The following is a 15,617-nucleotide window of genomic DNA, read 5'->3' as shown; positions in this document are numbered from 1 at the left end:
CCAGCAGCAGTGGCAGTAGTAGGCGTAGCGCTACAGGATCCTCTGGAAGAATCCCGGATTGAAGAGGACTCAGTCATGCCGGTGACATGGCCTGCAGGACTATCTCAGATCGAGGAGAAAATTGACGAGGAGTGTGTTGCTGGTGTGAATACAACAGGACCAAGGGATTTAGGTGTCCCTGGACTGCTGACGGTCCTAGCCACAGTTCCTGAACTAAACACTGAATTATGAAGGGTCTTCAGGTGACGTAGAAGGGAGGATGTCCTTAGGTGGCCAAGATCCTTACCCCTGCTTATTTGAGCTTTCATCATCATCATCATCACCATTTATTTATATAGCGCCACTAATTCCGCAGCGCTGTACAGAGAACTCACTCACATCAGTCCCTGCCCCATTGGGGCTTACAGTCTAAATTTACTAACATACACACAGACACAGACTAGGGTCAATTTTGTTAGCAGCCAATTAACTTACGAGTATGTTTTTTTTGGAGTGTGGGAGGAAACCGGAGCACCCGGAGGAAACCCACGCAAACACGGGAGAACATACAAACTCCTCACAGATAAGGCCATGGTCGGGAATTGAACTCATGACCCCAGTGCTGTAAGGCAGAAGTGCTAACCACTACGCCACCATGCTGCCCCTCAGCTTTACATAAGGAACATATGGCAATACATTTGTTGTCCGGATTGGGATAAAAATAATTCCAGACCGAAGAGGTGGATTTCTTGGTCTTCTGGCCAGGCATGATGATGGGCTTTTTCATCCCATGGACAACAACTGTTTCCCCCCCCCCCCTGGTGCCTCATATAAGATAACCACATCAGCATCCTCCTCGTCAAGTTCCTCCTCAGCGCCAGCTACATCAATATCCTCCTCCCGGTGTACAACATTGACACCTTCATTATCAAAATCTGTAACTGGACTGTGGGTGATCCTTCCAGCATATGTAGAGGGTGTGCTGCAAATGGTGGAAGGAGCCACCTCTTCCCGTACAGTAATGGGAAGGTCAGGCTTCGTAACCACCAACACCCTTAGACTCGCCTTGGGGATTTGTGATGCCATCTCTTTAGAAGGCAGAGTTGTTTGCTGTGTTGTTGATGACAGCTTAAGTCTCTTAAATTTTTTAGGGGGGGAGGAGGAGGAGGGCTTAGATCCTTGGGTGAAGCTGAACCACTAGTCATGAACAAGGGCCAGTGCCTAAGCCGTTCCTTGCCACTCTGTGTCGTAAATGGCATATTGGCAAGTTTACGTTTCTCCTCAGATGATTTTAATTTCCTTTTTTTGCTAATTTTAGTGAACTTTGGGTGTTTGGATTTTACATGCCCTCTACTATGAGATTGGGCATCGGGCTTGGCAGACGACGTTGATGGCATTTCATCGTCTATGTCATGACTAGTGGCAGCAGCTTCAGCATTAGGAGGAAGTGGTTCTTGATCTTTCCCTACTTTATCCTCCAAATTTTTGTACTCCATTATATGCAGCACAAGAGAGCGTACCCCTAAACCACACACACCCGTCAAAGGCTTTAAAAATTATATGCGACACAGGAGAGTACCACTGGACTGGAGTTATATTGCAGTACCAATTCTTTTATACTGCAGGAACAGTGAACGTAGTTATATAGTGCAGTACTAATTCTTTTATACTGCAGGAACAGTGAACGTATAATATAACTTTTTCCTGTGTCCTTATTCCCCTTTATTCAGACTTATCCCAGCAGCTCAGTCACCCAGTTGATATGTCACAGAATCCCACCAAGAATGGGGTTTGTTTGTTGGATATCATGGATGTTATTGATATAACCTTAAAGAGAGATTTCAAGAGCTTCAGCTTTACAACCCTTTCCATAAATTGGTATTAGGCACTTCTCTGTAACTATGTGTCTGGAGCTCTTTGTCCATAAATACCACAATGGGTTTTTCATCAACACTTGTGGGGCGGGCAATTGTCTGTTCATTCTTCCCAACTAGTCCTACTTTATCTCTGAGGCATGTGAGAGCACACCCAGCACTCAGTTTGTTCTAAAATCTTACCCACCCAAGAATGATAATCATTCTCATGTATCCCCACTCGAGTCCGAATTATTACTGGACTGGCATCTCTGGATGCACCTCTTTTCAACTCTGGGGTCAAAGTACTTACGTACACAATACTCCTCAGACAATAGCCCTTCACACTGTCTCGAAGCTCAGCAAATTTTTCCTCTAAACCTGAATTGAATAGAGTAATTGGCTGCACCAATTGTGCTAACAACTTCTGCTTCATTCCCAACACCTCAGTCTCACTACCTGAACCAGCCTCTGACACCTGTTCACAATTAAAATAATTGACTGTCCTGAAAAGAGAAAGAGATGAGAGAAACACTGGACAGGGAGAAACAGGAAAAACTGCTGCTTCCTGCTGGATAACAGTCTTTGCAAAGTCCTTGACTCAGGTGTTGTTAACTGCGTTCTTGGGTCTCCTGGAACAGATTCACAAATGTAATTGGAACCTTCTCTGGGCCCTATCTGTGAGGAGTTTGTATCTTCTCCCTATGTTTGCGTGGGTTTCCTCCGGGTGCTCCGGTTTCCTCCCACACTCCAAAAACATACTGGTAAGTTAATTGGCTGCTAACAAATTGACCCTAGTCTGTGTGTATGTTAGGGAATTTAGACTGTGAGCCCTAATGGGGCAGGGACTGATGTAAGTGAATTCTCTGTACAGCACTGCAGAAATAGTGGCGTTATATAAATAAATGGTGATGATAATGATGTTGACTCCTCTGCAGTGGATGGAATGGGTACCAGTGTCTCTCTGCTACTCCTAGAGAAGTGATACTGGTCATCAACACTTGGTACCTCTCTGTCAAACAACCTGAGCGTAGGAAATTACAGTCTATAGCATACTCTCCCAGTCCAACTTCATAACAGTTAGTATAATGTATCAGGAGACCGTGTTTGAAGGATCTTTGTTGCTCTCTCACTATTTGCTCTTTCTTTCCAGATCTTGAACAGTCTCTCCATTATAAACTCATCACAGGAAAAGTCAAAAGTATCTCAAAAGGTGACGGGTTAAGAGGCGGCTTAGGAGTGATTCTGAGGATATGGAGGACTAGTGGTCAAAGCTACTGGCCACTTCAATCTAGTCAACCGTCATTCTATTCAATTTGTTCTAGCTAGTACAGATTACTCTATTTTCCCACTGGTTTGTGGCTGATCAAAAGTATGTAACATACTATCACTGCTCATACATTATACCCATTATCTAAAAGTTCTTACCAGTAAGAATGAATACCTCTATCCCCTTCTATATAACTCTAGGGCTACCATATCTACTAACAAAAATCTTGAATATGACACAGCAATATTAGAAACATTTCAATAAACCTTTACCCAGATATATATTTCATCGGTACAGCAGTAAATACTTGAGAATCCTGCAAGGTGGCAATTGGATGAAGTTGATTTGTTTTACCTGGAGAAAGTCCATCTGTAGGAGGGGTATGGGATGGCTCTATTGGTATTGTCTTCCTGACATTTTCGCTCAATCAAGTAAGACAGGACATTGCCTTCCCACTAGCCTGATAAGAAACATCTGATGTACACCAATATGCTCTTACCAGCTTGCACATACCTTCTTTACCCAGCTGGGTCAGACCTTGTGCTGCTTCAGCTAGGCCTGGAAGATACACTCTGGGAGCTACAGGCCTACCTTGTCCATCTCTCCAGGGTCCAGAGAACTCCTGACCACATCCCTTCACCTTCCAGACCGCTTTTTCTTCAGCTAACACAAATCTCATATATTAACATAAAATGAAAACATTGATTTGTCGGTTGTCATGTTAAAACCTGCTGCCCACTTGACAGCTCTGGCCCCCATTTTATTAAAGTCATGTACAGTCATGTGTGTAAGTTTTAACTTAAATAACAGCTACCTCAGTTGGTAACTGTGTCACTGTCACAAGTCCTACTTGTAATGTGAGTGTTCTACTCATGTCCTGCTATTGTCACAAAAATTCTTCAGTCGCCTCCTATCCTAGGAAAATACTGAAAACCAATGTATATCAATTGATTTACCCTCTGCCACCTCGCATACCATTCTCAATCCCACAAGTTCAGTTACCTGGCTAAGTGAGGAGAGCAAAGGGGTACATGTTTTATAGCCCCTTCGTCAATTATAACAATATCCAGTACATGTCTATCTAACGGTGAAAAATATATAAAACATGAAAATTTTACATTTTCTAAAGTGTTTCACTTATATCGAGTCTTGTGGCAAAAATCTTACTCAATGTTCTACACAGAGATGCATATCTGTATGTCTGTCTAATTCAGCGAGTCTTCTGTCTCCTTCCACCCTTTGTGCATCTAAAGGCACATTTTGTACTTTTTGTTCAAGAGACATCTGTAGTTTAGGCAGAACTTAGGAGGGCAGATACTAAATGCAATCTATAAAACAAATCATATTTCCACACCAAAACTCCTGCTTAAAATCAGCAGCTTTTATAAACAAACCCCCCCCCTTAATTACTTCCGTGACTATGACAGTGTAGTGTGTGTACCCCTACTTCTGTCCAAAAATTTCTTAGCCCCATGAGTGAGACAATGTCTACGTATTTTTGTATCTCTTTATAAGAAAAGAATGAGATACTGACAGAAATGTGAAGAATGAGAAATAGGACAGCAAAAAATAATAATAATGAAAGGATTTGCAGACAAACAGAAAAGCAGAGCAGGAGATTTACAGCAAAATGACAGCTGGATTGGGCACTATGGGAAAACGGCTCTACTATTCAACTAATCCCCTTAGCTATTAACTAATTTATGACCCCTCCCCCATTCTTATTAAGTTTAACAGGGAGTTAGATCACCCATCCAATTCAGTGTAGTCCATCGTTCGCTCGCATGGAACTTGATATCTATGATCACAATAACTATATACCATGCGATAGACTCATGACTATAATAGAGAAGTGCAAAATTTACCCTTTGTGAAGCATACTCGAAATCTCCCATGTGTGTCCTCCTGGAATACATAAAACAACATTAGAAACAGAGTATATACACACTTAATTTTAAATAACGAATCTCAGCCAAATAAGTTATCATAGGCCACTGCACTTAGAAGAAAGAGTGTTACAATGACCCATTGTTAACTTTTCTTTCAAGGAAAACTTTGTACTTCTCCTGTAATCCCCATAATTACTAAATATATATTTCTTTGTCCTTATCTACAGAGCAGAATAACAAAACAAAGTTAGTTTTAAATAACAAAGAAAAACAAACATGTTTTTTTTTTACTTTTAATCCTCATCATTGACAGGAACCTAAACACAAGACAACAGTAAACAAACAAACAATAAAAAAACTCTCCTTGGTGACCATTGTTTCTATGCAGGAAAATACACTAGCAACGGTTATCTACAATCCTATTGTTCTAAGGCTATATAGCCTCATTGCAGTCAGGGTCAATTAACTAAGACCGTTTGTCTTGACGCAATAGATATCTCTCACCTGCTGGATAGCACATACATGTGATTTTTCCTTCTAGAATTTCTGCATCTAAGCCATTGCATGGACACCACAAATTTCTTTTATACACTTCTTTTCCCTGGCTGCACTTTATGAATGGAATAAAAACAAACGTTTCTTCAGACTGTTTGAAAAACCGGTCCCTTTTTTTTTCTATTGCAGGGTCTTTTTCTAAATTCAATCACATACCATTACACAAACACAAAAGAAAATATACATTTAAGTTACTCAGCTTTAAACCTGAATAGTTACACTTAATACAGATTATCAGTAACATTTGCTATTTTTATAAGTTGTTTTTCATTTTATTCGGTTTTATACTTTACTACTTTGCGCTCCCTTGTCTTCTCTTTGCAACGCTTACTTCCGCTATGCACGCGCTACCTTGCCATGTGTTCCCTTCCCGTTGCCACAGTTTTAAGCAGTCATTGTGTTTAATTCTCTTTTTCATTGATTTAATCAAATATATTTTATTTCTAACAATACTTAGTGCCTTTGAATCAAAACTACCAACCTGGGGAAAAGGTCTCACACACTCCCGGGTTATCTTGACCCATTTGTCGTAGTACGCTGTTTCTACTTTAATTTTAATTTCCAAATTAAAGTATATATGGATACTATGATGAGGTTATATAGTATACGTTCAATAAAAGGATTATGAGAAGGATATTATATCTAGCATACAGTAGTATTGATATAAGGATTATGAGAGGGTCAATATATCTAGTATGCAGTCAGTATTGTTTTTGTATATTGTTCTTTGTAAGGAGCTATGTCCATGGAGACCGAAGAAGTTTTGTTATACATATTTTTATATTTATATATATATATATATATATATATATATATATATATATATATAAAATATCTAGTAAAAGATTTTTTATGAATTTTCCAAGTATTTATTGCAATATATTTTTGGTATATTTTTATATTTTAAAAATTTATGTATCAGTTTATACCATATGGAATTTATTTATATTTTTTGGGGATATTTTTTTATTTCTGTAGTCTCCTATTGGATTGCTTCAAATATAGATATGATGTGATATAATATGATAATATGATTTTTATGGAATTTATTTTTACTTTTTTGGATAATTCTTTATTTCCGCTGTCTCTAATTGGACTGTTTTAAATATAGATATGGTTGCGATATAATATGATGTCTTATTATATCTTTGTGCAGGGACACTTGCATCAAATAAGAATATTTGATATCGTACATAGTTGAGTGTGAATTAAGGAATTTCTAAATAAAGCTTCATTGTTATGGAGGATCGCGGGTCAGACCTCGTTTTGGAACGAGTTCCTGACCACGCATGACACGGCTATGTATAATGAAATACCGACTCTTTCTAACACCGGACAGTAATTGGACTAATTATATTAGGGATCCACTAACATAAAAGAGGAACTATCATTACATGCGAACTATCAGCCTTGACAAAGACCTACAGTGTAAATGTCGAAACGCGTTTGTGGTACGAGATAACAGGACCATCGGCAGAGAGTCTTTCTACAAGTTAAACATCGTTGTAGGAGGGAGACGGGTTTCATTGACATATTTTGACGCTGTTTATTCCCTGAAGACTCTGGTAGGCGGTTTGGTCATCACTCTTTACACGGAGCATTCGTGGATTGTTTGCTATTTTAATCTGTTAGATTTTACTCTGTTACATTAATAAATTTGTTACATTTTAAGGATAAAACATTATATTGTCCTTTTTGTATTTTTTTTGCACCATCTTGACCAGAATACATTGGGGAAATTCTTACAAGAATATTAGAACAAAGATGCATCTATGACAAATAGGGTTTATCCTGTTATTAGCACTAAAGTTAAGTATTCATCTGTGGTAAGTTTTTTTTCACATGAAAATGGTCACTTTACATAGGTGAAAGTAATTTCAATCCTTGTGTCATATTGGTTTAAGGACTATACTTATCACCACTTTTTCGGTATTTGGACTGTGGTAATGGTATTTCCACGGGGTGTATTTGATATTTAAGAACGTACTATATCATTATATATTGTTGTCTTTATTTTGAGGACATCTGCATATTTGTGGACATTCGCTTGGAAGATCATCATCTTTACATTTGTGTTTATGGAGATCGCAGGAACGGATGATGTATTCAGATGACTATCTATAGCAATAGTGTAAACTGGACGATATTCAGTGTTTCATCTTTGCTTTTATTGTTAAAAACTTTATGTGCAAGAGATTAGCGCCGTTTTCACTATAACATTTCTTTCTTTGTATATTGTTTGAAGGGTAATTGCTGGAGCCTGTGGGGTTATAGTAACGGCTGCCATTCTTTAGCGCGGTCAGTTTCTTTCTAATTTGCTGTTATATATGCATATACACCTGTCGTGTCAATTGTGGGTGTGGGCGTATTTGTTGGTGCAAATACCCGCTGATGATGATGATAATGTCGGTCGCCCCATGCCACCTGACCACTTGTGATTGGCTGATTGCAAATTCACCTCTGAAGCTGATAGGGGATTTCTTCATTGCTCGTACATATATGATTTTGTGGGCGTATTTGGCTAGATTTTCATTTTATTGGTACAAACGGAGGTAAATTATACCTGTTATCTAATGTTGTTATTTATCTCTTTCAAGCCTAATAGCAAACTCATACTTCACTATCAAAACAAATGTTTAAAACATTTGGTGTAACTCACAGCAGAAGCGCCTCCATAAAATGTTGTACCCAACAACCATTGAGAAGATCGCTGTATATTTAATATAACAAATCCAACTTTGATAGTGAATCTTATACTCACACACAGAGTTCCAGAGACCCTTCTTAGGATATTGAAATAAAGTTCTCCAATGCACAAACCAGCGGTCTGAAAATGTCACTAAAAGTCTCCAAATGCAAGCTGGGTTCATCTTTAAATCTCACTCATCATCTGGTCTGTGCATTGGAGAACTTTATTTCAAATAATTTTTACATGGACAACTGGTATTAAAGTATTTTTATTGTTTTTCAGTAAGCATTGTCTAAGCAATTTATGTGGTTCCAAAGCACAAGCAATTTATTTAGCAAAAGCAAAAGTTTAGCAGTTCAATAAACAAGTATGATACAGCCGATACCATACACATACATACATACATACATACGCTGCGCTCTCTGCTGGATCCAGCTAGACAGTCCTTCAGTCCAGAAGACTGTGGTCAGTGATGACTATCTTAGCTGGTCCCAGGGAGCTATATATATACACTCAGTGATACTGAGAAAACAATACAGATGATGTGGCTTGCTTCTATAGGTCCAGGCTTCAGGAGGGTCCAGTGTAATGCAAGTCATAGGCCAGTTCAAACGAAAATATCCAAAGGTGGGGGTCAGCTCTCCAGGAGATACACTCCGATTTTCCCGCCCAGAATCCAGTTTAAACTAGTCTATTTACACTACACAGACAATATCATTCTAATAATTTATTCCCTAGAATCTATAACTACCATACGCAATGTGCTATCTGTTTGGCGATTGCACCGGATGTCTGTGAATAAATTGGGGATTAGAATGATACTAAACATGACATACTTCCCGTGACCTGAACTTAAAATATCACTAAAGTGTACATATAACCTTATAATATATAACTATAAACCAAATAACATCTGCTCATAAACGACTGTGGAATGGAACCATTATAAATATGAAATATATAAATAAATGAATGTGAAAGTGCAAGTGTCTGTGTTTTATCGTGCGATCGCGCCATGACACATAACACATACGTACTGATTGCAATCGCACGGTAAAACAATATTAATATACTTTCTTTCATCCAATTATACGACTTCGACACTGGACTGAAATAAGGCGAAATATCTAAAAAATTGAATAGTGAAAAGAAGTGAAAAAAATAAGTGCTCAAAATATCTTTAAAATTTATTCTGAACCAATCAAAAAGGCTGAGTTATTATCCATCATAGAGACACAATCTAATATTCCCACATTTATTAGTTCAAATTATTAATGATCTTTTTATAGCAGAAGCAAGTGTGGATTAAATATTTTTTTAACCAGGAATTTGTAATACATTGGTTTTTTTTCCAAATCAAAGTAGCCCTGTGTTCTTATATGAATATTACATACTTAATTTGTAAGACCTTCTGTTAGGTATTTAGATGTGATATCAAATGCCCTCATTTTGGGATAACTTTATTAATCCCTATATCGAGTATAGTGTACACTTTAATGCTTCTGGGAAAACAATGATGAATCATTGGGTCATCTGATTTCTAATCACATTGACACCCCCAATCAACCTAAATAGAAACTCATTCAAATTTGAACAGTTATAGATTGTCCTCACTAAACATTTCTTTACATTTGAAGACAAATTCTATTTACATGTATGAGGTACAGCAATGGGAGCAGCGCATGCTCCCTTTTGTGTTTATCTGCAGCTGAGCTGGTGGGAGAGGGAGATGATTATCTGATTTTTAATCACATTCCCACTCATCCTAAGTAGAAATTTATTCATTTTGTTTCCATATTAACTGGGCTTTCATCGCCACCTATTGGTGCTTAAAGAGATCTCTTAATGTTCTCTGCCTGTTAACCAATGTTAGTCGCAATATTGTGGTTTAAACTATTACTTCAGCATATCTTATACCAGAATCTTTAGCTATAATAGCAAATATTGGATTACACTGCCACCCATTACAAGCACTGCCACCTATTGGGGCTTATAAAGGGCTCTAAGTAATCGTTATTGCCAATTGTTAGTTGCAGTATTTAGTTCTTATCTCAGCAACAGTCTTATACCACAATAATTATCATTTCAATTAATGTAGAGACATAATGGGCCGAACTAATCATCAAAAGCAAGATGAACACAACTTGCATTTAAAATAAATGGACGTAACTTGCACGCACGTACGCCCATATTCAAATACAAGCAGATACCAAGGAGCGCTTCCATTTGAATAGGGTATAAGTACATTGTGGTTATAGATGACTTGCAGTATATATGTAGACAGACAGAACAGACCGCAGGATATGTACATGCATATGTGTAATATCTGGTCCCATCAACACATGCAACAACAGTTTTTAATAAAATTAATTTACTATTTACTATTAATATCATAAATATTATTACAGATATATGTAGAATGTGTTATTTTACATTAAATAAATCAGGATTTTCTTAATGCGGACTGTACATAAAATGCATTTTTACAGGTTCTCTTACTTGCAAACACATGTTCTGGCATACATACATACATACATGTCAGTCATCTCTATCAATCGGCACTTGCACCTGCCCTGTAGCTGGGGCAAGTTATACGGCTAAAAAACACCTTCCTAAGTGATGCCCAGAGTGTGAATCAGATGGATGTGTGTGCACTCAGCCTCAGCACCCCCTGACTGCACATAGCCTACCTGCCCCCGTTCTACCCTTCAAGTTGCATTTGGACATGAATTGGATGCAATGACTTTCACTGGTGTAAAGTCCATTTCTAATCATGCACAGAGCAATGTCACACAAGATATGGCATGTAACGTCACCCACAGCCAAAAGTGACTCAGGCCCAATATGTTACACTTTAATCACTATTTAGCTGAGTAGAGACTTGCGTATGCACGCTACGTAGTAACGTTTATTACCGAGTGTTACAGCTGCCCATATTACAGATGTAACAGTTGTAGATAACTCATGATTATAGAATCCTGGTTCATCTATGGTGTTTAAAGACTATTGTAGTGATAGTGAATTAGGATCAAGTAGTATATTTACTAGACTGCTGGTTTGAAAAAAATGTAGATGTTGCCTATAGCAACCAATCATATTCTAGCTGTCGTTTTGTAGAATTTGCTAAATAAGTGATAACTAGAATCTGATTGGTTGCTATTGAACACACCTCCACTTTTTCAAACCCGCAATTTAGTAAATGTACCCCTTAGTCTGGACAGTATATTTACATGATTTACATGTACCGCATGCAAAAGGTCCTGTGATTGGTTTTGATAACCTTTTTTGTTTCCTCTATTTATGAAGTGACTTCTCACTAATATATCCTTTACATTTTTTCGATCGTCTCCAACTGATTGGGATCTTGCCCCAAATCACTTCCCTTAAGTCTCCAGTTGTAAAAGGTGTTTATGTTTGTGTAAAATTTCTCCAATTGCTTGTCATTGGTTATTAAATGTTCCAACAAATCTAATTTGTTTAAATCTGATGTTATTTTTTGTACTAGGAAGAGTAGTTTTTCCCTGTTCACTTTGTTGTGTTATAAGTTATCTTACTGCTGAATCACTGCAATTTTGTCTGGTTCTGAAGAATTCTTCCTTGGTTCCTCCTCGTATGGTCAAAGATAAGTGCGAACTACTTACATGTAGGATACTGTTACATTTCTGTTATTAATTCATTATTATCTGATATTGATATAGTCAAATCCAGGAAGCTTATTTGTTGAGAATTAATCTGATGTTAATTTTAACTTAATGGTGTTAATAATCAGTATGGATATAAAATCATTAAACTGATCTTTCGTTCCCACCCAGATCAGGATGTCGTCTTTAAATCTGAGTCAGATAATCACATGTCTGGTGTATTTTTTATTACCTGGGGTGAAGACAACTTCACGTTCCCACCACCCCAGGTAAATGTTCACATAGGTGGGGGCACATGTTGTCCCCATTGCTGTTCCTCTGTAAATGAGTCTTCATTAAATATAAAATAATTCCTTGTTAGTACTAATTTGAGTAGTTCTGGAGTGAAATCATGGTTGATCTTCATTTGTAGGAATATCTTACTGCATCTAAACCTATGTGATGTTGTAAGCTGGTAAATAGTGATTTAACATCACAGGAACATAGCCAAACATTGGTATCCACAGTTATATTTTGTTATTTGCCCATTGGTAATGAGACAACAAATTCACGTAGATATGTATCCACATAAATACTGGCCTTTCCAGTTAAGTTGTCAATCCCTGACACAAATGGTCTGCCAGGGGGTTTCTTTTCATGTTTAAGTATTTTTGGTAATATATAAAAGGTCGCTGTTCTAGTGAAAGTCATAGTCACTTTTATTTATCACTCCATTGTCGTAAGTGGTTTGTATTAAAGCTTGATATTATTTTGAGAAGTTTGCAGATGGAATAAATATTAGCTTTTTATAACATGTTTTATCACTTAACTGTCTGTTAGCTTCTGCCAGATAATCTTCTATGGGCCACATCACAATATTTCCTCCCTTATCAGAGCTTTTGATAACTACGTCTTCCAGTTTTTAGATTTCTTTAAGAGCTTTCTTTACTTCATCGCTGAGATTAATGCCTTTATGTTTAGTATGTTTGACCAGTTTATCGAAATCTCGTGGTACAAGATCTGAAAATGTTTGGACAGAGTGTTACATGTGGGCAAAATGTAGATTTCCTTTGTAGCCTGCCAACGTGTTTCGATGTCTTGCTTTTATCACTAAGATTCTCCTGTTGTAAGTCTTCCAGGATTTGGATTGTTTCCTCAACCTGTGATGTCAATCTTAAGTCACTGCTAGAGACAGTGTTTCTTTTAGTTTACAATACTTATATAAGAGTATTTTTCTTACGTAAAGGTGAAGATCCTTTTCCATTTCAGATCTATTTGGTCAACTGGTTGGTGCCAAATAAAAGCCCTTAGATAGTAAATTATATTGCGCTGTTGTTAGGTCCTTTTTAGAGAGTAATTACTCTTAGAAACTGTTCAGAGTCATCTATGGTTTGGATTGTCTGTATCGGGGGATTCCTCTTCCATTCTCTGGTACCTCTTTTCCTAAGTTTCTTCCTACTCCTTTGCGTTTTTTGGTGAACATATCTGTTATGTCTAATCTGGGGCCTCTGCCTCAAAATCTCTCTGTGGGTTCTCCATTCGATATTTCAATTTCTGATGTACTATAGTTATAACTTCTAGTATCTTTTCTTGTCTTATTGGTATTCCATTTGGAAACGTACTTATTTTTCGTTTCTATAAGTGATTGTTCAGTATCTCTTATTTCTTTTTTGTATTTATCATATTATTTTTGGAATTAATCTAATCCTTAAAATTCTTTTAATTTATCTCCCAGTTCTGTGATTTTTTGTGTATATCCAAGTGTTATTTGATCATGTTTTATAAGGACCTTTATTAGATCAGTATAGCATTTTAAAAGAATATGTTCCCATTCCTGTTTAAGATCACTAATGGCGAGGTTGTAGGTTGGATATAATTTTGGATCTCTGTGCATCATATTATATTTAATATATTGGTTGAACGTTGTTATGTTCCAAAATGTTTTGCTTTCTTTTATGAATAGATATTTTAAATCCATCAACTTGTCTGTCCAAGTTTTACCCTGATTGGTAATGGCTGGTCTGTCATTAAAGATTATGCCTATCTCATCATTACATAGATCTTGTCTCTGATTCAGCTCGTCTTAAACTAAGAGTTACCATTGTGATTGATCCACTTAGTTTAAAAGTTCATGAAAACACTTATATGAGTACGTTATGTTTGATCTTAGCTTTCACTGCAATCACTGTGCTGACAAAAGAAAGATTGTAAAAGAAATAACTGGACTGTATGAACATAAAGTGTTATTGTCGCACTAATATAACTATAAAAGACTGTGACTCTTTAATACAATTTCAAAGTTTATATTAATTTATTCAATTTTGTATCCTTACAGGTATCTTGAATGTTTTTCAAAATAAATCAAGTAGAGGTGTTACCAATAGGCCATATTAAATGTCAGTTATCGAAGAAAGAAAGGAAGAAGCTGATTATAAAATTGATGCACAAACAGTCCTTCTGCATACATATTCTTCTATGTTTGACATGTACCCGAATCTTCAAATAAAATCTAACTTTTATTTATACACACAAATAAAATTAAAATAAAAGCAGCAACATGTTTAAGTGATAAAGTGATTTTAAAATTGCTATGTGTGTCCCATGATCTATTGGTTATATATTCTTACTAGTCTTGGGTTTAAGACTGAAGGTTTGTTTCATCCTGGTTCAGACGCATATTTGCTATCAGCAGCTGATGGAGAGTGCTGGTGCTGTATTGCCATTTGGAGATTTTTCGGAGTACCTCTTGGTAAGTAGCCCTCAATTTAAAAACTTCCTTAAACATATCAATTGAATCTGCCATCACAACCTTCCCTGGCAGTGAATTCCATATCTGGACTGCCCTTACTGTAAAGAATCCCTTCCTTTGATGGGTGTGAAACTTCCTCTCTTCTAACCTTAGGGGGTGACCGCATGTCCTGTGTACAGTCCTTGAGGTAAAAAGTTCCCATGAAAGTTCTCTGTATTTACCCTTAATGTATTTGTATACAGTAATCATATCCCCTCTTAGACGCCTCTTTTCTAAAATAAACATGCCTAAACTGGCTAACCTTTCCTCATAACTTAATGACTCCATACCCTTTATCAATTTTGTCGCCCTTATCTGAACCCTTTCTAGTTCCAAATGTCTTTTTTATAGAATGGTACCCAGAACTGTACTCCGTATTCAAGATGAGGTCTTACTAATTATTAATATAGTAGCAAAATTACACTGTTTTCCCTTGAATCTATGGCCCCTTTTTATGCATGCCAATACTTTATTGGCCTTTGCAGCTGCTGCATGACATTGAGCACTATTGCTAAGTCTACAGTCTATGAGCACTCCCAAATCCTTTTCCATTATAGATTCCCTAAATTTATCCCATTTCATTTATAGATTGCGTGCTTGTGTTTGATCCCTAAATGCTTAACCTTACATTTATCTATGTTAAATTTAATCTTACATTTAGCCGCCCAATCCTCCAGTTTATTTATGTCTCTCTGTAGAGTAACTTGCTCTAATTTTATTATCTTTCAAAGTTTAGTGTCATCTGCAAAAATGGAAACTTTGCTCTGTAAACCATCACCAAGGTCATTAATAAATATGTTAAAAAGGAGAGGCCCCAGCCCCAGGTCTAGCTATTTCTGAGTTAAGATCTTTTTTTTTTCTTCAAAATCTGCGTCCCAGTCTATGTACTTTATAGACTCCTTTAGCATATTACAATTTGCCTTTCTAAAGTTTAAAGTCCTAGTTGATCCCTTATAATGTTACTCCTGGAAACT

This window comes from Mixophyes fleayi, chromosome 2 (assembly GCF_038048845.1).
Source record: "Mixophyes fleayi isolate aMixFle1 chromosome 2, aMixFle1.hap1, whole genome shotgun sequence".
In the NCBI taxonomy this organism is placed as follows: Eukaryota; Metazoa; Chordata; class Amphibia; order Anura; family Limnodynastidae; genus Mixophyes; species Mixophyes fleayi.
Note: the sequence above shows the minus strand (reverse complement) of the source record.